The sequence below is a fragment of the Peromyscus eremicus genome, unplaced genomic scaffold (assembly GCF_949786415.1).
Source record: "Peromyscus eremicus unplaced genomic scaffold, PerEre_H2_v1 PerEre#2#unplaced_57, whole genome shotgun sequence".
In the NCBI taxonomy this organism is placed as follows: Eukaryota; Metazoa; Chordata; class Mammalia; order Rodentia; family Cricetidae; genus Peromyscus; species Peromyscus eremicus.
Genome location: NW_026734301.1, coordinates 1039958 through 1066034, shown reverse-complemented (window position 1 = coordinate 1066034; position 26077 = coordinate 1039958). Strand labels below are relative to the sequence as shown.

Below are 26077 nucleotides of genomic sequence, written 5' to 3'. Positions count from 1 at the left end.
CTTCATAAGCAAAAGATATTCTATGTAACGACAATTAATTCTGAATGAAAGCAATCTTGAACAAAATCTCAGGTCTAAGCATTTGTTGGGGGCTTTTCTTCCTTAGGAAGACTTGTGCTGTGAAAGTTTGTACTCGGTGAGTGTTCATGTGTTTCTCTTGGCAATCTCTGTTTTGTTGTGGAGTCCCTAACAAGGAATTTAAGATAGGTAGAGCCTAATGATGAGACTCTCCTTTTTTTTTTTTTTAAAAAAAGTACTCTCATATCAAAAACATCGTCTACTAACACCACCATAATCTGTTTTCTTATGCTATCTAAGGATATCTTAGAGATTTTTTAATTTGAATGTAATAAGCCCCTATAAGCTCATAGGTAGTAGAATTATTAGGATGTATGGCTTTGTTGGAGAGAGTGTGGCCTTGTTGGAGGATGTATGTTACTGTGGAGGAGTGTTGAGATCTCTTATGCTCATGCCATGCCTAGTGTCTCAGAGCACTTTTTGTTGCCTGTGGGATCAAGATGTAGCTTCTTCTCCACTTTCTTTTCCTTCTCGAGCATCATGTCTGCCTGCATGCCTCCATGTCCTGCCATGATCATAATGGACTAAACCTCTGAAACTGTAAGCAACCTGATTAAATGTTTTCCTTTTTAATTGTTGCTGCAGTCATGGTGTCCCTTCACAGCAATAGAAACCCTAACTAAAACAGCATGTATGCAACATAATTACAGAGGACAATGGACTCAAAACAATTTTACTTTTGGACCACCCTTTGAGCATGGATCAGATGCAGAATACATTGTAAGGGTTTGTACATTTAGGTGTATTTGTTACAAATGCTTTTAGACCTGTATCATCTACGAAGACATCATTGCAGAGCAAGCCCAAGGTCAATCAATTCACCTTGCTAAGTTGAAATCTGGGACAGCCATGTGTCATGCAGTGGGTAAGAGCTGATGTGTTGTTCTATGCTGAGTAGCAGTGTGCAGAGTCAGAAATGCCTTTCTCTTTGTGTTCTGCCTTTTTTTCCTCCTGTTACTTCAGACATGATCTTTCACCCATTTAACTAGAACTTTCCCAGCACATGAAGTCAGCCCACCCAAATGAACCCCTTCCCATGCTACTCACCCTGGTTACCTCCATGTCTTCAAAGCCTAGTGTAATAAATGCTTCTTAGTCTGCACAGAAATATAAACTAGTACATGAAGAAATTAACAACTCGACTTCTAGACAACTAGAAGATGTTTTAGATAGAGACCATAGTGGCCGCCACCATCATGGAGTATGATATCTCATGACACACACACACACACACATATATGTATGTATATAATGTATACATATATAATGTATATATATGTATGTATATAATGAAGACTGCATTTCTCAGGGGAGAAAAAAATAAAAATATAGTATTAATATTAAACTACTGAAATGATATGCAGGTATAGAAAAATGAACTGAAGGAAGATTTGATATTCATTTCTAGATACTGATAGCAAAGATTATTTCTGATATTTATGCTTTTTGAAAGTTACATTTTACATATTTTCTAATAAGGCAAATACAGTGTCTCTGTTGTGAATTAAAAAGTTATCCCTTTCAAAAAAATGTAACAGGCACTCAGAGTTGAAGGCAGAAAAGAGCTAACACAGCAAGCTGGCCAATCAGAAAGTTCTGCTGCCTCCTTGGCTGATGTCTGGGAGTTGGGATTTCAGTTTATCTTTATATTTATAGACACATATTTATGCGGTTAGATATGGTTGTACATATTATGTATACCATATAGATAATTATAAAAACATGCACATAACTATACTCATAGCTCTGCATACAACATGCATACCATACACATGCGTACCAATACCACAAAGGTTGTTTGTTTCTTTTTTTTTCTTATTTTGACAATTTATTGTACATCTAATTTAATTTCAAAGTTTATTTCTATGTGTGTGTGTGTGCCTGCAAAGGTGTAGACAAATACATGTTTTTAAATTTATGATTGTGGGCACATGGATGTGTGTACTGTGTGGGAACAAGCATGTGTGTATTGTGGCACAAGAATAATGGTGCCCTCATCCTTTATGATGGACTATTGCAGTAGGTGGGGCATGCTTGATCATGCTGCATTCCGTGCATGGAACTTCCATGCTTCTAGAGCACAGATGTTGTCTAAGATGTTGCTAACAATGTGTAGACGATTCAGGATCTTTCTTAGATGGATATCTACAATCTATGTCACACGTTAAGTCCCTAAAATACCATTTGCCACCAAAACATGTAAGTTTTCAGTTTCTCCTTCCTCTTCCACTGCACTTTCAGGTTATAGTAAATCACCACCATCAAGTAAGTATAAAAACACTTACTGGCCATCCACAACTTGGTGGAGAGAAGAAAATTTTGGGTTCCCAGGATACAATGATGTTGACAGGAAGAATTCCAGGTGGGGTGTTCCTACTGCAACTGTTACCACGGGCCTTGAGGCTGAGACAGCAAAAAGGCATCTCTAATGGGCAACTGTATAAATTCTCTTCTTCCGGATTCTGCTGCTGCAGACAGGAAAACGATTTCAAGGTCTGTGATTAGATAGCTGGTTTAATTGAGGCCACCCTCCCTAAATCCTGTTTGGCTTTGAGGGTAGCACAACACTTACACTTCATCTCATCTAGAAAACAGGAAGAATTTCCAAAGTGTTTTTCTTTTATAACAGATTTTATTGGTTGAGGACCAGTAGAAAAACATGTTAATTCAGTTTGGTTTTCCTTCTTTTTGCATGCCACAGTTCTTAAGAGTAGGTTTCCATCTGCAATAAGATCTAGCATACAGGAAAGGAACACTGTGATACCTTGACTAACTCCTCAGATCTCTAAGCTACCTCCTTTTGACTACCCATCAAATGGCACATTAGGGCAAGAAAAAAGCATCCATGGTAAAAAAAAAAAAGAATAAAAAGGAAATCCAACACTAAGGAGACTGTGTTAGAAGGATTGCTGGGAATGTGAGGCCAGCCTTGAGAGAGAAAACTTTCAGGGACGGAGAGAGGCATGAAGGCAAAGGACAATGGGCGATTGGGAAGGGGTTTTCTCAAAGTGAGATATGTCCATTGTTTTCTACTACTAATCTCCACTAGCATTTGTTAGAAAAGGTGACAACAGCTGAGGCAGAGTCAGCACCTGTCCCAGGACTCCACTTTCCAAAATGGGACAGGATAAACTGCTTTTACACTGCCATCCAGCGAGTGACAGCCTTAGAAGTCATCAACTACCACGATGAGAGGAGGTAGGGAAAGCCTCATGGCTTTCTGCTTTCTGGTCAATTCCACTTCAAGTTGTGTTTAATGTTGGTGAAGGGACAGGCTGGAGGGCAAATTTCAAACAGCTCTGTCCCCCAAGGCCCAGGTACTGCAGATGGCACAATACACATCTCATGATAAGAGAATACTGACGATAAACTGAGTCTTAGAAATGGTAGACCATTATTTGAACTGTTTACATACAGACTGAGTCTGCCCATCGCCACTGACCTTTCTCTTTTGAGCAGTGAACTTTTGTAGTAGGAGAGGATTATTGGATGGGAAGTTGTCCCCAAGCAATGATGATAACTGTAGCCCTTGGGCAACTTCCTTAATTACCAGCCCCAAAACATCTGCATAGCTTGACCCCCTTTGTGCTTCCCTGAGCAGAGTGAGGCCTGGCCTCTGTGACACTCCATAAGGAATCATTGTCATGGTTACATGTGTGCCCTTGACAGGTTGGCAGCTCACTCTACTAATGTGGCCTGTGATTTACAACAATAATAACGTGAGCAGGAATCAATTTCTGTTGAGTCAGTGCAGACATGCTTTGTGGGAAGACCTGATCACACATCAGTGAGTGGACATGACATGGAGCTTTCTTGAAAGGGATCACAAAGGCATGGTTCATTGTTCCAGGGGTTTTTAAGGCAGAAGACAAATGACATTTTGAGAAGCATTTCCATAACAAAGACCAGGGGAACATCCTCATTAGTGCATGCCATGAATGACATACAGAAGGGGACACCATGCCCACACTGCATAAAAGGCTTCATGAAGATCTTCACAACCATCATGTGCCTATCTAGCGGCGGCCTTCATCAATGGAGGACCAGCTTCTGCTGTTATATTAGCTGCCTGCGATATGCCTTCATGGGCTAGACCACATAAGGAAGGAAAGGCAGCAGAGACCTTGTTGGGACTCAATTTTGTTATCTTTACTGAGAAGCAACAATTTTCCACATGAGCTCATGGTGCCTCTTTACCCATGCTCACAATCCCCAATGCAACAGCAAGGACTCTCCCAAGCACCACTGTTTCCTACCTACCTTACCTTTCTATTTGTGTAATATGTAGTTTATTCCATCTGAACTCTGTGCTGTGTATGTTGGTGTCTGTGCCCATTTCACTTGGAAAGAGCAAGTGTTCCTCAGAATATACTTGAGTTGTAAGAAAAGGGCTGTAAACACTGTCCTCTATCAATATCCACATTATTTTTTTTTCAGAATGGCTGAGCATAATCCAAGGCTAATTACAAATTACAAAGTAGCTTCAGACAAACCTGGACTCAAAAGCATCCACTGATTCAACCCTAAAGAGAAACAGGTACTAGGGAGTTCCAGAATATCAATGTAACCAAGCTTACCTCTAACACAAAAACTGCCTGGACATAGTCATACCCTGAAAGTAGCCCAGGCCAACATGGTCTCTGAAAAAGCCCATGCTAAGCACCTAAAGTGAAAGTAGACCAGGATTAACCATTAAACCATGGTGTCAAAAGAGAAGTATTCCAAGGCCTGAGGATGAACCTGATGAAGACCCAGGAATAAAGCCTAAATTAACAATGGCTTTACCTCATTCAGAAAGGTCATGGACCAACCCTAAGAATAAATGTGCCAAATCCTGACCTAACAGAGGACTGCACCCAAACCTGAAGCTGAATAAGCTCTGACCCAGAGGAAAAACAGAGGTATCCCTGGGCCAGTCCATCAAATGGAAGAGCCAAGGCCAAAGGAGAAAAGGAAAAGTAACAAAATGAAATGAAACAAAAAGCAAAGAAAAGAACACCCATGTCTATCCTGACACTGAAGCAGGCTGGCCCCAACCAAGAGGGAGATGAGTTCTACCCTATCCCTCAGAAGAAAAAGACGTGGCTCAAAGAAGGAAAAGGAGAGTATCCATGACTCAACTTTACCTGGACTGAAGGCAGGGCCCTCACCAGGATGAGAAGTTGGCCTCAGCATAACTCTGACCCTGAAGACTGGGCCAAACTAAGAAAGGACACAGGCCCAGACCAATCCTTCAAATGAAAGAGGCCGGGACAAAGCAGGAAAAGGGAACACAGACAGGGGCCTAACACTTACCCTGACAAAAGCCTGAGATAAAACAAGGGGAGAAGAAGACCTGGGACATTCTCTTAAATGAAAGAGGCCAAGGACCAACCAAGATAAAACTATTGACTGCCTATAGTCCTTACCCTGATGAAGTATGGGCCTAACCAAGAAGAGATGTGGGCCATATTATAACCTTAATGCTGACAAAGACCAGGCCAAAACTGAGAAAAGTAGTGGGCCTGAGTCCCATTCTAGCTATGCATATGCCTGGGCCCTAATCAAGAAGAGAAGTGGGGCTGGGGCATCCCCTTAAAGAATGAACACCCAGATAAAACCAAGAAAACAGCTATGCCCAGCTCTAATTTTTATTCTGAAGACACCAAGGACCAAATGAAGAAGTAAGTCTTTAGCTAGAGTTTTCTCCAGTCCTGCCTGGCCCACAGTCAGTTCATTTCGCTCTACATGCCAGTCCCGAAGGTGCTCAAACCCAACCAAGACTTATATTACTTATAAACTGTATGGCTGTGGCAGGCTTCTTGCTAACTGTTCTTATATCTTAAATCAACCCATTTCTATTCATCTATAAGTTGCCCATGTGGCTTGTGGCTTACCAGTATCTTAACATCTTCTCATGGCTGCGGCTGGTGGCGTCTCCTCTGCCCCAGTTGTCCTGTTCCCAGAATTCTCCTCTCTCCTTGTCCCGCCTATACTTCCTGCCTGACTACAGGCCAATCAGTGTTTTATTTATTAACCAATCAGAGCAAAACATTTAATATGCAGAACATCCCACAGCATAGGTCTGGGACAAATATTGACTGGGAAGAATTCGGAGCTCATACCAAGCTCATAGAACAAACCAGGCAAAATCAAAAGTGGAAATGTTACAGGCCAACCACAGACCTTGATGAAGAGAAACCACAAACCACAAAATCAAGGGAGCTCCTGCCAACCCAATGAGAGATATGTGGTCAGACTTAATGTTGACCCTAGGAAGTCCAGTTTGAAGAGACAATTTAAATGGAGCCTGCTCCAACCACAATGAAGAACTCTTCCCAGACCAAACACTGATCAAGTAGCCAAGGACCAAGCCCTGTGTGAAAGGAGTCCAGTCAATCCCAGAAGAGAAACACGCCTGACCATAAACTGCTATCAGTGGAGACCTGCAGCCTACTGAGCAAGAATTAAACTCAGAAGCCCTGAACATTAAGGATGTATGGGCAGAATACTCTCTTCTTCATCCAACACCCTAACCAAAAGGGAGCCAGAAACACCATGTTCTCAATAGAGCCAATGGCTCCCTTACAGATGAAAGCAAATGGACATCATTAACATATTTGGTAGTTAGAGGGAACCTTGAGGCACTCTGATCCCAGATTTTGATTTCACTTGATATTGTACAGTCAATCAAGGCCTCAAAAGAGACATACAGAAGAACATTTGTTGAAAATCTTAGACTCACAGACTTCATGTACAGATATAAGTTGACATCCTGAGTACCAACTGTGTGGATCACAGATATTTCATTTACAACACGAACTATCCTCAATACATGCACACCAGGATGTGCCACTCACCATATGATCCAAGCTCTCATCTGAGTAACCAATGAATATGGACATACCATAACACAAATGGTGTTATACTGCATGCTGTTGTGGCCTGATATAACTCCATATCTTGACTTCAGCTGATATTTTTAGGAACAAACAAGTCTCAAAAGTAACATAGGAGTAACCATTCCTACCAAGATGCTTAGACTAACCAAAAATTTGCTTCAGTAATTTTTTACTTCTTTAACAGAAACATGGTCCATAAAGTTTCTTTTTTCTTACAAGATTTGAGAGAGCTGAACTTAATATAAAATATTAGATCAAGGATGGAAATGATTTCTCAAAGAAGGATCCCGTTGTATTTTTTTTTTAAATTCCCAGTATGATGTGTAATGCCAATCACCTAAGCATTAACAAATAAAGGCTTTTCTCACACATTGTCAGAGTTCCTCCTATATTTAATTTTCCTTATTCTGACTTTTCTTAACATTCTGGAGTTAACCATCTCACCCTGACCTTTCAACTGCAGGCAATTCTACATTTCATTTCATCAACTTGCTACATCTCCACTTTACTTAAAGGATTCCAGACTAATCACTGAGTAGAGTGTCCTCGTGCTGCTGAGCTCAGTGCTAAGAACCCCCAACTAATTTTGTTGTCTTTATAAAAATAACATCCCCAAAGGCAATCATGATCAGTCCATCACATTCTGGAAAGTCTATGACATGACTTTTCTCTAAAATATGTCCTTAAAAAATTGGCAATGGGGATTTAGCTCAGTGGTAGAGTGCTTGCCTAAAAGGCCTTGGGCTTGTTCCTCAGCTCTGAGAAAAAAAGTGGTCTGAATGTAATCTTCAGAGGATCTAGCCTGTGACATATTTCTGGACCAGAAATTCTTGCCTCTCCATCACAATAATCCATATCATCATTCTAGAACTTAACCTGTTTTGTCACAACATCTCTGTATCATCTGCTGTATCCAGGATTCCTTGTTTTTTTTCTAGAGTTCTACAAAAAACCGAGAGCATTTATTTAGAAAGGTTCTTCGGGGACTAGAATGACAGGGCCCCCTGGATGACAAGCGTTTATCCCCCACCTGGCATATCAGCATAAAGAAAAAGTGGGACCACTGATAGACAATTGGAATGGAACTAAATTTGAGGGCTATTTCAGGGAATCAGAAGTCACAGAATTGTCCAGATTCAAAGGGCTACAGATGTTGATGAAAAACTTCTGAGTTCTTCACCCCTATCTAGTTCTCTGACCAATATGGAAAAAAGGACAAATGTTCTGAGTCCATTCTGCCTTTGGTGGACCCAATAACCACTGTATTGTATAGCCTGAAAAACTGTATATACTTTTATCTATCTATCTATCTATCTATCTATCTATCTATCTATCTATCTATCTATTATCTATCTATCTATCCTTCCATCACCTATCTCTATCAATCTATCCATCCACTTAACACTATCCATCCATCAACCCATCCATCCATCTTCTCCTGCTGCTATACTTCCTCTTCTATTTCTCCTTCTTGATCTTTTCTTATTAATCCAGAATATTATAACCATTTTTGCCTCCCTGAGTTTTTGCGGGGCCTTAGTAAATATTAATTACATCATAACAAATAAAAGCTTTTCTCTGTGGGGTCATTCTCCATATTTTCCCACCCGAAATCTTTGTAATCCCTATCTTTCCCAGCACTTGCTAAAGTGTGACATTCCTTAGATCTCTGACACTGTGACACTAAAAATCTTGTATAAAAGAGTGTTTGTTAAAAAAATGCAAGTTGTGCTTAAAACAAGCCCAAAACCTACATCCAACAACTTGATACTTTAATAACTTGCAAGTACATCATCTTAGTTTGTTTCTTTATATGACAAATGTAATTTAGATGTAATGAATTTGGTGAGTTGAAATATTCAGTGCTTGTTAGTCCTCTCCCATGAAGTTTACAAAAAGGTTTTCTGACTAAATAAATTCTTGTCAAGGTGTAAAATCTGTAGAGTTTTCTAAATGAAAATGGAAAGTTGCACACAAAGCCAGAAAATAGAGTTAATCATAAGTCAGATATTTTATGGAAGATAAAAAAATCAAGATCTTATATTAAACTGCTGAATTCATTAAAATTCGTTAGGCAAAAATTCAGTACACTTGTATACAATTAGAATGTAATTCTCCGTTTGGAATAAAAGTGATAGAAGATGCCACTTAGTTTCGACCTTTTATACAGAGAAAAGGAAAATCATTGCTAGAACTTGCATTTGAGAGTCTTAAAATGGCCTGCAAAAAGAGCCTGTCTTAGTCAGGAAGTATTCTGTCTTTCAACTAAAGACTTTCAAAAGATCAATGAAACCTCCTGTCAAAGCTTGGCTCATGGGATTATAGGCTATGAGAACAGATGAGATCAATCTGAATGCCATAGAAGTGGGAAAGCAGGTCATGCACTTACTTAAACCTCCTTGAAATACAGGCTATGTAATCTAATGAAATCTGAGAGAAATTATATCGTGATGGACTGGCTCACAGGAAGCTTTGTGGATGCTTGGTTATCACAAGCAGAGGTCTCACATACACTGGAAGATGATGAAGGAAGGATGGGGTTTTCCTGATAAAATATATATGAGAGAAGCAGTGCTTTATGGACAATTCTCTGAGCATAGTAGAGCACTGGGCTGTGCTTACAGAAGAGGTCAAACATAAAATGGTTGATTCACCAGGGACTTTAGGACTGGTGTTTGCCTTTAGTACCTTTGCAGAGCTCCACAGGACAATGTGAACTTGTAGAAACAACTAACATTTTAAGGAACAGGTGAAATGTTGTGTAACAATTTTCCTTTTTATGAAATTCTTTTCTATTATTTTTGAGATTATAATTGCATTATTTTCTCTTCTTTTTCACCCTTCCAAACCCTCACAATACTCCTCCTTGCTCTGTTTCTAATTTATGTCCTCTATTTTCATTAATTGTTGCTATGTTCATATACATATATATGTGCATGAAGATATATATATATATGTGTGTGTGTGTGCATGTATGTATATCCATATATTTAAATTTCCTAAATGTAAAACAATCATTGTGTATAGCTAGAATATATGTTTCCAGTACTGACCATTTGATATTGAGTATCCAACTGTTTTGCTCTTACCTGGGTTGGACTATTTCCTTAAGTCTCAGAAAGTTCTGTGGAAAGAGAGAGGAAGTTCATAATACCCAGCAATTAAACCAATGTTGGGAAAGCTGAAACTTTCAGGATTAACAAGGCCCTTCCACTCCCAGGTTAAACAGGTGGTAACTAAGGAGAACTGAAGAATTCAGACCCTCTGACTCATTCAGCTGCAAACAAGTCATGCAGACACATTCAGAATTCATTAATTTGAGGGAAAATTAATTACACAATCTTCCCTGAGAGGCAGATACATAACAAGGAATGGATAAATAATATAAATATGGCCAACTTCTGGATTCCTTTTTATTTTCTGTACTGAGACAAAGGCTTAGTAGGCTTTGTCTTCCACCAGTAGACTGCCTCTTCCAGCTGTCTGGTTCAGGACAGATAGGTATGTTCACAGTGAGTCCTGAACATGGTCACCTGAAGCTACAGGTGATCACCCAGAGTCAGATATTGGGGCAAAAGCTGAAAAATCAGAGAGGCAGAGCAGTAAGCCAATAGTTTTTAACCCTATGAAATCCTTCACCAAAAAAGAGTAAGCACCTCTCTCATCCCACCTTATCACTCCCTCTATCTGCCCAGCTCTATCACTTCTTTTCTGTCTGTACAGACCTCCAGACCTCTATGGTTAACTAATAGCTAACTCCTCCTTCTGATGTTCAGGCAAGCTTTGTTAGAGCACAAATAAAATATCACCACATTTCCCCTTTTTTTGTCTAAAGTAAAAAATGGTTATAACTAATATAAGAAAAACTATATACAATAAGTTCAATAACTATATAAAATATATACAGGCAATAAATATAATAAGTACAATAACTATATACAATATATACAGGCAATAAATACATCAACCATGTCTTCCATTTGCATTTGACAAAATCAGAAAAATACTCCATTTTCTATCCTATTTTTGTAAATCCAAAGGACTGTGTCTAATTCTCCTTCTATCCTAATTTGCATTACCAACCGAAAAACATCTTTTGATGTCCTTCAAACTTATGCACTTCACACCTTTTTAGTGAGTTTCTTTTCTGAATTTCTTAACAAGGAAAACTATAACTATTTAATATTCAACTCCTTCAGAGACCTGAGAAGGAAATAACATTGACTGAGTAAACAGGAAGTACAACTAAGCGACTTCTAAAACATGTGAGAAATGACAGAAACAGCTGGTTGCCTGCACAATCACTCAAGATTTCTCTGCACCATTGGGACATCCATCTTTGGCCTACAGGCCTAGCATATCAGTCAGACTGATCTGGGAAGAAGGATTTTCTGAAGGGCCTTCCTACTTTGTCTTGGCAAGGTGCAGCAGTCCTTTCCTTTGTGTCATGCTTGTCCATTTTGTACAGCATACTGTCAGCAATTGATGTAAGGTCACTTTCTTACCCAGTGGCTAACTTTTGCCACAAATAAAGTAAACACTATCTTGAGTTTCTTCAATGCCTATCATCTTCTTTGAAGTAAATTGATGCTGCCAGGAGCAGACATGTCTCACAGTCATAAAAAAAGAAAAAAAACTCTATGTTATCATCTTAAATGCCATATCCTGCAGATCTCTGAAGTGCTTTAAGATGACCTGTCTATCTAAAATATATTTCTGCTTGACCTTGAGAACAAACCTAATATGACTACATGTTTCATTGTAATGAATAAGTACTAACCTGCATTTCTTTATTATCCTAAGTAGTTGGCCATAAATTTCAAGAACTAGAAAATTGCATTGCATTGTGAAATGAACTGTATAGGAATGATACATTGAATAAGATTAGAAATATATGTACAGTATTTTCTAACAGAATCAAACTCAAATTTGTATCAATATGCATAATTTATATATAATATACAAAAATCAAATCCAATGTGAAACATTTAAAACTAGTAGTTCCGTTCTAAAAGTAGATTCAAAAATCTAACTTTCTATATTACCATATCTATATCCTCTCTTTTTTCTTTTCAGAGTAGACTCAATAATCTACACTTTGTCCTACCTTTTCTATATCCCTTTGTTTCAGTGGTTCAACATATGGAAGTCTGTAAATGGAATTCACCATATAAATAAACTAAAAGAAAAAAAACCCACATGATCATCTCATTAAATGCTGAAAAGGTCTTTGACAAAATTCAACATTCCTTCACGATAAAAGTCTTGGAGTGATCAGGGCTACAAGGAACATACCTAAATATAATAAAGGCAACACACATCAAGCCTACAGCCAACATCAAACTAAATGAAGAGAAACTCAAAGGGATTCTACTAAAATCAGGAATAACACAAGGCTGTTCACTCCATATCTATCAACATTGGACTTGAAGTTCTAGCTAGAGCAATAAGATAACAAAAGGAGATCAAGGTGGTACAAATTAGAAAGGAATAAGTCAAACATTCACTATTTTCAGATGATATGATAGTATACATAAGTGACCCCAAAAATTCTACCAGGGAACTCATTCAGCTGATAAACACCTTCAGTAATTTGGGAGGATACAAGATCAACAAACTCAAAAAAATCAGTAGGCCTCCAATATACAAATGATAAATGGGCTGAGAATGAAATCAGAGAAACATCCACCCTTACAATAGCCACAGACAACATAAAATACATTGGAGTAACCTGTCTGACAAGAACTTTAAGTTTTTAAAAAAGAAACTGAAGAAGGTATCAGAAAATGGAAAGCTCTCATATGGTCTTGGATAGGTAGAATCAACATAGTAAAAATGGCGATCTTACCAAAGGCAATCATCAGATTTAATTTAATCCCCATCGAAATCCCAACAAACGTCTTCACAGATTTTCAAAGAACAATTTTCAACTTCATATTGAAAACCAAAACCCAGAATAGCCAAAACAATCACGTACAATGAAGGAATGTCTGGCATCACCATCCCTAACCAAATGGTCTACTATAGAGCTATATTATAAAAACAACTTGGTATTGGCATAAAAATTGACACATAGATCAATGGAATTGAATCAAAGACCCTGACTTTAATCCAAAGACATACGAATACCTGATTTTTGACAAAAAGCTAAAATTATACAATGAAAAAAGAAAGCGCCTTCGACAAATAGTGCTGGCCTACTGGCATAACTGTATGTTGACACACACAAGAATGCAAATTGATCCATTATCTATGACCATGCACACAACTCAAGTCCAAATGGATCAAAGACCTCAACATAAATCCAGTTACACTGAACCTGATAGAAGAGAATTAGCACAGACACTGAGAGCAACACCTAATAAATGGGACTTCCTGCAACTGAGAAGCTCCTGTAAGGCAAAGGAAAGGGTCAACAAGACAAAATGACACCCTACAGAATAGGAAAAGATCTTCACCAAACACACATCTGACAGAGGGCTGATCTCAAAATATATAAAGATTCAAGAAACTAGACATCAAAACACCAAAGAATTCAACTTAAAAAATGGGGTACAGATCTAAACAGAGAATTCACAATAGAAAAATATTAAATGGCCAAAAGACATTTAAGGAATTGCTCAAAATCCTCAGCCATCAGGGAAATGCAAATCAAATGACACTAAGATACCATCCCACTAACAACTTCATAGCTTGAGTGAGCTTTACTGACACTGGGGGAATCTTCATAACCATGTGACTTTTTTTGAGCCCACCAATCTCTGAAATTCTGAGGATCTTCCCTGGATGAATGTTCACTTCAGAGGTCTCATCCCTACTACTCCCCATTATCCTGACCTCATTTCTAAGCATCCTTTCTTTCTCAAATTATTGATTATTAATCTTGAGGAGGGGAAAATCCAACCCTGGACAGCACATGCAAAATGAGCTTTCAATTTCACTTAGATAAAGTTTCTAATGAAGCAGAGGCCTAGATTTCTGGCTTTTGAAGGAGGATCTACCTAAAGACTTTCATTGTGAACCCAGAGGCTCCTGCAAATGGCACCTTGGTTTCAAGTCACTTTTGGGTGAGGTATGAGACAGGGATGTAACAGCTATACCATGTGACATCAGCACATGGACACTCTACTGTATCCTGGAGAGCCCTGGCATTCCATGTGATGTCACCAGTGTTGTGGCAACACCAACTCTCATTGGGGCATTTGTGCAGTGTCTTGTGTTTCACCTACAGACATGCTGACTAAACTGAACAGGATTGTTGGGAGACAGGATGGAGAGCACAGGGAGGCCAAAGGGAGGCAGAAGGAAGATGCCCTTCAGTCTCCATGTCACACATCAAGAAATAAATGGTTCTGGGGAAAGCACAGTGAGTCCTGGGAAAGGGATGGGGAGCTTCCTGAAGGAGGAAGGCTTCAGCTGATCCTTCTGGGAGTGGGGCTAAGGGGGTGAGAGTTTCTGAGAAGCAATGGGCATATCCAGGTCCTCTGAGTTCTTCAAGAGCAGAACAAAGTTGAGGATTTTTCAAGGTTAGTTTGGCAGAGAGCCAGGGATGGGCAAGGCTGCAGCTGTTCTGTTGAGGGCCCTCTGCTTTCACTGAGTGGGAAGGAAGCCCAGAGGGACTAAAGAGGTTTCAGTACCAGCCATGCACTTCACTCACACTGGATTTCTTTTGGTGTGTGTCATTAATAATAACAGGGAGAGTAAAGTCCCCTGGCCAGAGCTACAGGTTCTCACATTTAAATAACAACCCACTAGCAGGGCAGGAGCCACCAAGTATTGCTTCATGTCAGTGACCACTAAGGTTTCTGAGTTTCTGCCTCTCACTAGCCAGTCATCTTCCCTCTACCTTGAATGCAGGACTGGGACATCACTCTTCCTGTAAGGATTTGTTCTTGGTGTCAGAGGGCTCACCTGTGGATGCCCAGTTCATAGGTATTTTCAGTCACACTTTTAATGGTTGATAACAACTTTGCTAACATCATGATTGATGGAATGTATTCCCTGAAGCATTTGGTAAAAGTTTCATCTTTACCTATATGACTTACCATTGCTCTGACAGGACCCACACAATCCTCCACCATCCTCATACATTGTAACTGCCCGATGGATCTTCTCTGATGAGCTTATTCACCTCATGGAACTGATCTTCCTTCCCCATTATACTGAGCTAATTTCTTAGCATCCTTTATTTCTCATCTTGTTAGTTAGAGATCATCAGGATGAGAAGAGCCATTCCTGGGCACAGTTTGGAAAATGAGGCTTGCCCTCCATACATGATGAACTATTGAATTAGAATGAACTAGATTCTAATGAATCAGAGAGATCTCTGGATGGGAAGGAGGAGGTGCTGAAGGCCTTCCCCTGTGTCTCAGGGAAGGCTCCTGGAAAGGGCAGCTTGGCTTTTGGTGAATTGGGGAAGAGTTTGTTATAAGATAGGTGGAGGCTGTTTGCAGTGACCCTAACAGTCCCTTCTCTAGAAATTCTGTTGTATCCTGGAGAGCCCTTGGCATCTTTTGTGAAATCATCAGTGTTGTGGCAATGCCAACTGCCCTTGAGGCATTCATTAAGTGCGTATAGAGTTCACCAATCAACATGTTGGCAAGACTGAGCATACTGACTGGAAGAGAGATCTCTGGTTTTTTAGGGAGGAGTTGAGGCCAGAACTAGACCTTCTAGTAACGGGGTTCAGTAGCTGTGATCATCTGAAGCCATGGGCCTATGCTGCTTATCTGGGTTCCTAAAGAACAGATCCAAAGTGGAGGTTTCTGATGGGTAGTTGGCAGAGGGCCAGGAATGTTCAAGGATGCAGCTGCTGTGCTAGGACCTTTTTCAGTTCATTCTGGTTGTCAAAGAATGCCAAAGAAGGCACAGAACCACTAATGAGGTATCAGGGTAGCATGTTGCTACATTTTATTCTCAGTGGATTTCTGTAGGTTTCATGGATATCTGATATAAATACCAGAGAGTGAAACTTTCCATCCATGTACCCAGGTCTGAGATATTCAGTTGCTTTTAGTCCTGCACACAGGTTATCGGGCTGGGAGATGCAAAGCACCAGGCAGTCCAGGACTTTCTTGCATCACATCAGGTATTGGCTGACAATTCCAAACCAACATGGCTGGCCTTGCTTATGTCTTTCAGGGACAGTGGGGCTGCAGTAGAGCCTGAGGCATATATCTATCCTCACAGATTAGAGACAGACACATGGCTTATGGTCCCCAGTTTAAAGATAGCTGCTCTGAATTTTGGGGCTTCGCTGGGTTCCATGCATTTCCTCTTCCTCAGGACTCCTCTTGGGACTCCACATGATCTCTCTTGGCTCTATGCCATTCATCTGTACAAATTCACTTGTATTTATGGACCTACAGGGACTTAGGAAGGCATCATCCACACCCTTCTTCCTCATTGAGCAGGAGCAACAGCTGAACCAGGTGGATAAACTGACCCTTCAGCTACAGATGATGACCAATGAGAGGAATGAACTGCTTGAATTCCTGGCCCTTTATAACAACAATGAGTTGAACAACAGGTACTCATAATGCCCTGTTCTCTGGTGACTGTCTGAACCCTACTGTGTCCTGAGTGCATCTGAGAGGCAGAACTGAAACCTGTAGGAGTGAGATAGGACACAGGCTGTTCTGATTCCTCCAAATTAAAAAAGCAGAGCCTGTGGCCTGAATCACAAAGTACAGAGGGGCAGTAGGGTGTAAGATCACAACATGCATTTCAAGAGGCCTTGACAGACATTGGCTTTTAGGAGATGCTTGGTGCTCTGGGTTGAGTGTTTATATTCCAGTATTTATTTTTGCTTTTTGATCTGGGAACAACCTGAAAGGCCTTGTGGTCCTACTCGGTCCATCTGTGTATCTGCAAGGCCTAGATTTCATCCCTGCTCCTCTCTAGTCTTGTTCCTTATACTATGAGACAAGGCCACTTACCTGCATTTCTCTGACATCCTAACTGTGTGTGGAATTATGTGTGTGAACTGCTCTCTAAGGGGCTCAAACGTTGCAAACATGGCAGTGGCAGGTTTTGCTCTTTTCACTTCCCTCTCCCTTGATAAACCATTAGATTACATTCCTAAATTTAGTCCCCAAAGTCTGTTTCCTTTTGTGGACACTGACTCATTCTTGAAACTAAACACCAAAGTCCAATAATCGAAATTCATTACTTGGTTACACTGGCTAACCTATCCCTTCAGAGCTCAACAATTTACCCAGCACAGACTTAACCTTTTCTACTTAAAAACCCACTGCTGAAAAAAGCCTGCTGCTTGCTGTTTGCCTTCGCCTGATCAAGAGACAGGCTCCCAAACTATGCTTGCCCTGCTGGGTTAATAAATCTCCTTTTGCTTAGGATTGTGTGTCTGAGTGTGTTCTGTACTGCCTCTTAGAGGCTCACTTACAGTGTGTGTGTGTGTGTGTGTGTGTGTGTGTGTGTGTGTGTCCTTCCTGATCCAGAGAGTCAGAGCTTGATAGTAGGCCTGAATATTCACATGTCTCAAAGATTTCTGGTGATGTATGTGCCGAGGCCAGGGAGCCCCACATTGAGCATCACTGCTCTCAGCCTTTGTGCTCACCCTGGTCCCTCATTGGAATCCCCTTGGGAGTTTATAAAGCCATCCTCATGTAGTGCCTCCTTCATGGCACTACTGATTATGAGTTCTGGATATCCTTGTAAGGAGAAAGAATCTCTGTTCTCATGACAGTGGGAATGTCATCACAGATTTCAGATAGACCTGGATCTGTGGCACAGACTCCTCACACCCTCTCAGACAGCTAGTCTGCCGCTATAGGTCTACTGAGGGAGCTCATGTAGCCCTGTCTCCTTCCCTATTGACACCCAGCCTTTCCTGGCCATGGGGCAATGAGGCAAGTCCAATGCACATCAGGAGGTCCAGTACATAGGATTCAGGGTGTGACATCCAGTGGGCTAGGGTAGTACAAACAGAACCTTAATTCATGTGATCCCTGAGGCCTGTGTTCATGGGGTTCTTTGCTCCTGGGGCCATGCCCTACCACAGGCTGATATCTGAGCTTCAGATGCTGAAAACACAGCATGAGAAGGAGATGTCAGATGTGAAGAAATTCCCCAATGAGATCTGTGAGGCCTCATACAAGTGCAAGGAGCTGAGTGAGAATACCCACTTCTACTGGTGAGTGCCTAATTTAGATGGGACCCCAGAAATTCATAAGGACTGCTTCTGGTAGTCTGAAGTTTCTCCAGTTCTGCCTGACCCAGCTGTCAGGAGGAATCTGTCCCACTCACCTCCTGAAGCCAAATGGTCCCAAAGACACACACAGAGGCTTATATTACTTACAAACTGTATGGCCAATGGCTTAAGTTTCTTGCTAGCTAGCTCTATCATCTTAAATTAACCCATTTCTATTAATCTATGTTTGCCACATGGTTGCTGCATGGCCAGGCTGCTGGCATGTTTCTCCTTGGGTGGCAGCTGGCATCTCCTCCACCTCTGACTTGCTTCTCTGACTCTCCTGGATTTTTCTGCCTGGCTCCATCCTGCTTTGCCATAGCCCAAAGCAGCTTATTTATTAACCAATGGGAGCAATACATATTCACAGCATACAGAAAGACATTCCACAGCAGCTTCTCCCCTTCCTCACCTTAGAACAAAGTTGAATTGAGGTTCTAGTCTGTTTACCTCTTAGCAAGCAGCCTGCCTTATAGCTCTTGGACTTGTGCCTCCGAAACTGAGTTCTCCTAAGAGTGAAGAGTCTGAGAGCCCCTCCCAACATTTTCCTGTCAACTTCTGGAGCTTCTAGAGAGAAAACATGGTTTGCACCATGAATGTTTTCTGTGGCTCTGGCAGGAGCTTACAGAGCTGGTTTCTATGGGAAACATGGAATGTATTTACATTGGGTCTTCTGTCCCTCCTCAGGGCATGGTTTCCCTCTACCTGCTCATGTTTTCTCAATACTGTGAACAGGTAAACATCAGGGTGTGTGGTGGAGAGGTAGGAGATCAGGTTTTCGGAGTTACATGGATCCCTTTTGCTGTCAGGGTATTCAGAAGTAGTTTGAATCTTTCTGTAATTTGGCTATTCTCTGGCTTTAGTCTGCACCTGAGTCATGCTGGCATGGCTAATGTGGGTTTATCCCAGGGATCTGCGGTTGGGAACATGGGACCTTGCAGGAAGGATGGTATTAGGAGGCAGGAGTGGCAGATGGAGGTGGAGCTCATCATTTTTGGTGATATTTCAGCACCGTCTACAGTCAGCTCCTGAGGGAATGGACTCAGCTAAAGGAAAAAGTGAACATGTTGAAAGAGGACAACAGAAAGCTGCAGGGGGAGCAGATTTTACTACAAGAGTCCTGCGAGGAGGCGAGGAGGCTCTGTGAGGAGGCCCATGGGATGATCTATGATCTCTGGACAAAGCAGCAGCAGGTAGGTTGAAGCAGCAGGGCCAAACTGCCCACTTGTCTAACCATACACACACATACACACACACCCATGTAACCATCTACTCACTTATCCACCTGACCCATCCCATCCAATAGTTCATTTCTGTGATCATTCACAAGTCATTCTGGGGAGTTATCATCTTGAAAGGCACTGCATCACTGGCAAGCAAACCCTACTGCTCTGCTAGAAGCTGCAGTCCATCAAGGGAGATGGGTAAATCACATGTCACTCACCAATATGTTAGTACGGAAAGAGCAGTGCTATGATGGGAGCCACTTAGGGAGTAGCACAGAGATCTGAGTGAGTGAGGTCAAGGGTTCTGGGTCTCACTTGCTTTGCACAGGTCATATGAGATCAGAGGCAGAAACAGTATGGAAGGAGGAACGTGCCCTACAAAAGCCAAATGACTGTGTCGTGTGGACATCTTTTTGGGTGTCATATGGCATTTTACCCTCTTGTTCCCCGACTGCCATGGTGTTCTCTTTACCTGGTCAACCTCTTGGTTCACACTGACAGGAACTTAAGTAACAGTTTCTCAATACTGTTTCCTGTGACTAGCATTGGCCAGTTCTCCCATCCTGGATCTTACACTCAGAAGCTCACTGGATGACCAGGGATGTGGCAAGGGCTTATGACAGGTGGGCGTCAGGGTGGCAGATTTGAGATTTTTTTTTTTTGGTTTTTCGAGACAGGGTTTCTCTGTGTAGCTTTGCGCCTTTCCTGGAACTCTCTTTGGAGACCAGGCTGGCCTCGGACTCACAGAGATCCGCCTGGCTCTGCCTCCCGAGTGCTGGGATTAAAGGCGTACACCACCACCGCCCGGCTAGATTTGAGATTTTAAGAGAATTAGTTCTCCATCTTTATCAACATAGCCTGCAGAAGCATAACATGCTTTCCCAGGCATGTTTAGTCTCAAAATGATGGAAAGCAGATTTGTGGGTCTCACTTGAAACAGCTAGTGTGAGGAGTCTAAATTCAACTGGTAATGTCATCCTCAATCAGTTGATGTCCTCCTCATTGTGTTCTGTCCACTTATGATTTGAGGTGTGTGTGTGTGTGTGTGTGTGTGTGTGTGTGTGTGTGTGTGTGTGTGTGTTGTATGCATGCTTGAGGGTGCACACATTAGTGAGTTTGTTGGAAGGCCACATCAAGTGACCTCTGTTGCTTTCTCCCTTAATCCCTTTAGCCTGGGTCTCTCACTGAACCTGAAATTTTCTCTTCTGGCTAAGCCGGATAGCCACAGATCTTTGGATCTCCTGTCTCCTCACAGTAGAGCTTCATGTCTTTTTCTGTCTCATCTCATTGCTAAATGATTCATTTGGTCAGAAAAAGAACTGACTTGTAGGTTTCTCTTAATTTTTATACATTTTTATTACTTTGAAATTAATGCATTTCGTAAAAAATAGCAAAAATCAAACTATGGAGCTATTTGAAAAATCAACATAGACTTTTCTTTCACAGCATAGAGGTAACATCCCAGGATATTTCTAGTTTGTCTTACTGGCTACACAATATGGAACCTGATATTTTGATGCTCACTCTGTCATGTATATGACTGTGTCTTAGGACAGATTCCTCCTCATAGTTGTATAGAGTGTGCATTTCAGAAAAGTGCTCTAGGTAACCTAAGTAGCCTCCTAGTGACTTCCTTGGGACTGTTTTCATATAATATGCACTGAAATCTGGTCAAAAGTTATTGGGTAAAGTAATGACAATGGGTGACCTCCATTCTCTGGTCTATCACTGTCTTCTGTGGAGGAGTCTGGGTAGGTTTAGTGAGGAGTCTATGATGGGTCAAATTGCATCTGTCGGAAGGCTTCATGTCCAGCCATCATCCATGGGCACTTGGTCTTGTGTGGTTAAACTCAGTTGTGCAGAGGTTGTTACTTTTCTGTACAATCAGTGAGTCTGGCGATAAAAAGTTCCCTAGAAGGGGAAATAAGTTCAGGCCAGGGCAGAAGAGCCTGGATGAGTCTGAGTCTTGTAGACAACAGGGAGGACACACTACCTCTCCCTAGAGTAGAAAAGGTGCTGTAACATTCTAGTCTTCTGCCTTGCTCTTCTGGGTTCAAGAAAGGTGTGTGTGTGTGTGTGTGTGTGTGTGTGTGTGTGTGTGTGTGTGTGTGTCTATGTGCTGTCTTATGTGTATCTATGTGGGTATGGGAATATGTGTTTGAGCCTGTATGTGTATGTTCACTCACTCATGGAACAATGGAACATCTTTAAGAATGATGGAGACAGACATCAATGTGAAAGTACTGTGCCTAACCTGGTTAGTACCACTTTGCATCAGTCAAAGAACTGACGGAGCTGCTCATCATTCGGCATGTCCATAAACTAACAACAACAAAAGACAGAAAATTGATGCAAGGCAAAATTTTTTCAGGTCTTTGTAGAGGCAGAATTATTTATCTGCAAAGATATCCTTTGGTGAAAAGCAAAGTAATGGGGTACATGAAGGTGAGAAAGAGGCTACTGAGAGGCAGGAAAGGGTGCCTGAGGGTTTGTGTCCTTCTCTGCTCTGGGTGAATGGTGGCTGACCACTGATGACTTCCCTGCATCCTGTTTTGTTCTTCTCCTCATCGTCTGCTGACATTTTCCTTTCACCTTTGCCTAACCTTGGTTCAGCTAACCTTGTCCTTGGAGCTTGGCCTGGACTTTATTCCCTGAGAAATTCTGCACTGCAGAGGTGCTTGTGGCTGCATCTCAGCCCAGCAGAAGTCCCACAGCTATGCTGAGGTGTGAGGAGAGGCTGTCTCAGTGCACCCCTTAGACTCACCATACTCTAAAGCACCCACTCCATGTTGTGTCTGTAGCATTCAGAACCTGCTTTTATTTCAAACTTCTTCATACTGAGTTAAAATTTGTCCTGATGGAGGGTTGGCAGAAATGAGAACTCTCCGATATTGGTAGTAGTGTAAAATGGTGCAGGCCTGTGAGAAGCTATGTACAGTTATACAGAAAGTTGAAATACAGACTCTAGGTGGACCATTGATTCTAGAATGGAAATGCCTCTGGGCTGGAATATGGGTAAAGTGGGTATGGGTTAATAAAATGTAACTTTCTTCTCCATACTATCCCAGATGATCTCTTCTTACAATAGTGTTATCTGGGAAACTAAACATGGATGCAATGTAGTGTGTTTGTATGTGTGCATCCATGCACATGTGTGTGTTCAAGAGTGTGTGCGTGTGTGCATGCATGTGTGTGTGTGTGTGCTTGCACATGTGTGTATTTAAAGGGGTGCACACAATCCTCTCCTAAAAACACAATGTTCTAACGAACAGGAACATCAAAGACTTAAGGAAAATCTTCAGTCCCTGAGGAAGCAGAAGGAGCTGCTCACCCAGCAAAGGGACTTGGCAGTAAAGCTGCAGCATCATTTCACTGTGTCCCAGATGAGGTAGGAACCCAGGATTCCAGAAGCAGGTGGATCCAAGTGGGTCCGCTATACCTGGATCTCTGTCCTCTTTGAGTTTCTGTTCAACTGGCAAAGCTCCCAGCCACAGCCAGGGAAAGAACACCTCAGAGTGTCTTTACTGGCTCAGTCAACAGGAAATTCTGTCCTGGAAGCAATATGCTTTCTCCTTGGTCTTATGGGGATTGTGTCCTCTTCTTCCATTCTGAGACCTCTAGTATCCTCTGAGTATCTCATCTCTTAGATTAGATCTCCTCACAAATATTCACATGGTAGCCAGAAACCTAGAGGGGGATCATCAATTTTGAAGGAAAGTGTGTCCTCCTGCAACTTTATTTTCCATCATGAACGTTATGTTTAGAGATAATTGTCTACACTTTGGCAGATTTGCATACAGCAGCCTACAGCTGATTGCTGGCTCTCTTCACTGTTTATCAGTTTCTCATGAGAAGATTTACTCTGGTCACAAACAGAGTAGGAGTTGACAAGTTAATCCCATGCAGGGGTCTGAGCTGTAGGAATCATCAGAGCCTTCTCTGCATTGCTGTGTAGGCTCCACTAGAGGGCAGGCATAGAGTTTTCCAGGAGGTTCACATTCACCTGGTATCTAATCAAGACCAGGTACATCCTCCCTGACCTGTGCCTCAGACCTTGTCATACTGATATTTCTCCAAAATGATGTCTTTGGACTGTTGGAGAAACATGCTGTTTTTTCTAATCCATCACAGTGTGTATTTTCCAGATCAACTTCTATCAGTTTTTAAAAGTTGAGAAAAAATCCTGCCCAGTAGCTTTCTGACCCTTTTCCCTTGGGGAAGCAGGGAATGAACTCAGCTGAAAGGTAATGCTCGATTGTCTAGCTGAGTAGATCTGGTGGGGGCTCAAAAGCTGACATGGCAGGTCCCCACCAGGCTTGTGTCCCATCTATCTTCCTCCCCTAGGTTTGAAAACCTCCAGCAGGAACTCCACAGCCCAGGATGAGAGCCTCCTACAGATGGAGCTGCTGAAGCAGAAACACTATGTCCCAGGCAAGTAGGTTACCATTGAGACCCATCCCCAGCAGCTAGGGATCATGGAGTGTGTTTCCTTCCTTAACTTTTGTTTACTAGGGATGGATAGGCCCTGATTTTTCATGCCAATGGCACAGCAAAACTGTTTCTAAATCATACTTTCTTTACTGATTTTACCTGACAGCACCTGTTAAGAAGACTGAGAAGGCTGGATGAAGCCAGGAACACCTTGAAGGCATGACATTCTACACTCCAGGTTCAAGGCCTCCTCAGAAAATGCCACCTCTTTTCAGCTTTGAACTCACTAGTGAGGCAAATATCAACGTACCATCAGGGGATCCAGCCTCAATCTGATCCATATCAGTGGGCTCACTATCACTGGAGAAAATTTTGTGTCAGAAATAAGTCTAAAATACAGAGAACACAAGACAAATTATTAAGAACCCTGACTCCATATGTGATGGGAAATCTGACAAGCAAGACTGTGTTAACGTCACACTGCCATCTAGACAGAACACACCAAAAGCACAAGAATCTCTCTACTGCAGTGCTGAAGCTGACACCATGTCATGGGCAAGTGTAGCTGAAGATAATTCACTAAGGAGAATAAGCCAGTTCCTCACCGCTTTTGCTCTTCCATAATGAAATTACAAAGGAAACTGTAAATTCCTTAATATTTTTGTTTTATATCTTGGGATATTTATGCTTTGGTTTTTGGTTTTCTTCATTTTCATTTAAGGTTTTGTTAACTTTTGTTATTACTTTTATCTTGTCATTGCTTTAATAGTTTGCTAAGGCTATACACTGTATATAATGATACTGTTTTAAAGGCCCCATTGAGTAAAATGAATGTATTTTATGAATAAAATAAATTTCAAACTTTTCACTCTGAGACTCTTCTTTAGTCAGGTGAGGTTTCACACTCCTGTAAACCCAGAACTCACAGGCTTGGATGTATCTCAGTAAGTTCTAGGAAGCTCGGGCTGCACAAGGATTTCCCAGTCATGGGTCTCAGGACTACACAGGGGGATGGCACCTTGGATGTGGATGGCATAGCCTACTCCATGGATAACAACTACATAAGAGAAAAACTAGACATATTGTATCTTTGAGGTCATATATTTAGCTACCAGTTAAATGTGGTACACTGTACACACTTGTTCACAAAATCATCTTGTAGACCAAATTAAGGGAAACAAAACTATTGCTCCAGGCCTCTCAGGAAATAAGAATGTTCATTAAAATTGTATAAAAGAAATCAGGAAATGAAAAGCAATATGCCTCTGGTTTTCTTGAAATATATCACGAGTGATAACAGATCAGTAGAGATAATTTCCTGCAAGACATGCTGGGATATTTTGTGGTGTTTTCTTTATACTTAGGGGTGTTTTACCACCACATACATGCAATTCCTACAGAGGCCAGGTGAGGGCAGAGTCCACCTGGAATCTAAGTTAAAGAGGTTTGTTAGCTGTCCTGTGGGTCTTCTGAGACAGCAATAAATGCTCTTAATGGATGAGACATCTCCACAGTCCCTGCAATTGACCTTTATCCTCCCAGCCACGTGTGCTGTATTAGGTGGATTGGATCACTCCCAAACAAAGACAGAAGTTTATTGAAAACTGTAGGGACAGGCATGCTAATTGTCTTAGGCTGCCACACATCCATTCAGGGCTCTCATAGGTTCAGGATCCTGCCCCAGTCTCACTGACTGTCAGAACGGAACAGATTTCCTAGATCTCTTCTAGGTTGACAACACCTATTAAGCCTGTCTGATGAAATGCAGAATTGAGAAGACCCTCCGGGGGGGTAGATGTAGGATGAGGAATCCCTCTTGATGGTCCAGATAAGCAATGTTGGGAGGAACCTCATGACTAGAGGGAGTGGATAGAGTTTTCATCAGGGCCACATGTCTCTAGTGCAGAGTGATTCTGGGCAAAACTATAAAAGGAGAGAAGTGGTTGAAGCTGCTCTGCTACCACAGCAGATCTCGATTATATCGAGAAAGTTCTTCAAAATGACTGATTTACTCTGGTGAAGCTCCTCTGGGATAGATCTGAGTTCTGAGACTGAGAGTGAGGCAGAGATTTAATGTGTAAAGGAAGTAATTCCGTGTGCCTCCAGGCTAGAACTATCACTATCAAGAGCAAAAGGTACCTACTGTCTTCTGATCTTAGTGTGTGTGTGTGTGTGTGTGTGTGTGTGTGTGTGTGTGTGTGTTGCCAGGTCTTGGCCCCCAGAAGCTAAGACATCTGGCTTTTCATTCC

General features: G+C 41.5%; 1 long non-coding RNA gene across 1 annotated transcript in view; it reads left to right on the top strand.

Moving 5' to 3' along the window:
- LOC131901220 (uncharacterized) overlaps window positions 1-24664 on the top strand; it is a 37887-nt gene extending 13223 nt beyond the window's left edge. Inside the window, exon 3 of the long non-coding RNA XR_009376437.1 lies at window positions 23995-24664. This is a non-coding gene — a long non-coding RNA (uncharacterized LOC131901220). The remainder of the gene's footprint in view (window positions 1-23994) is intronic.
- Window positions 24665-26077: the final 1413 nt, after the last annotated feature.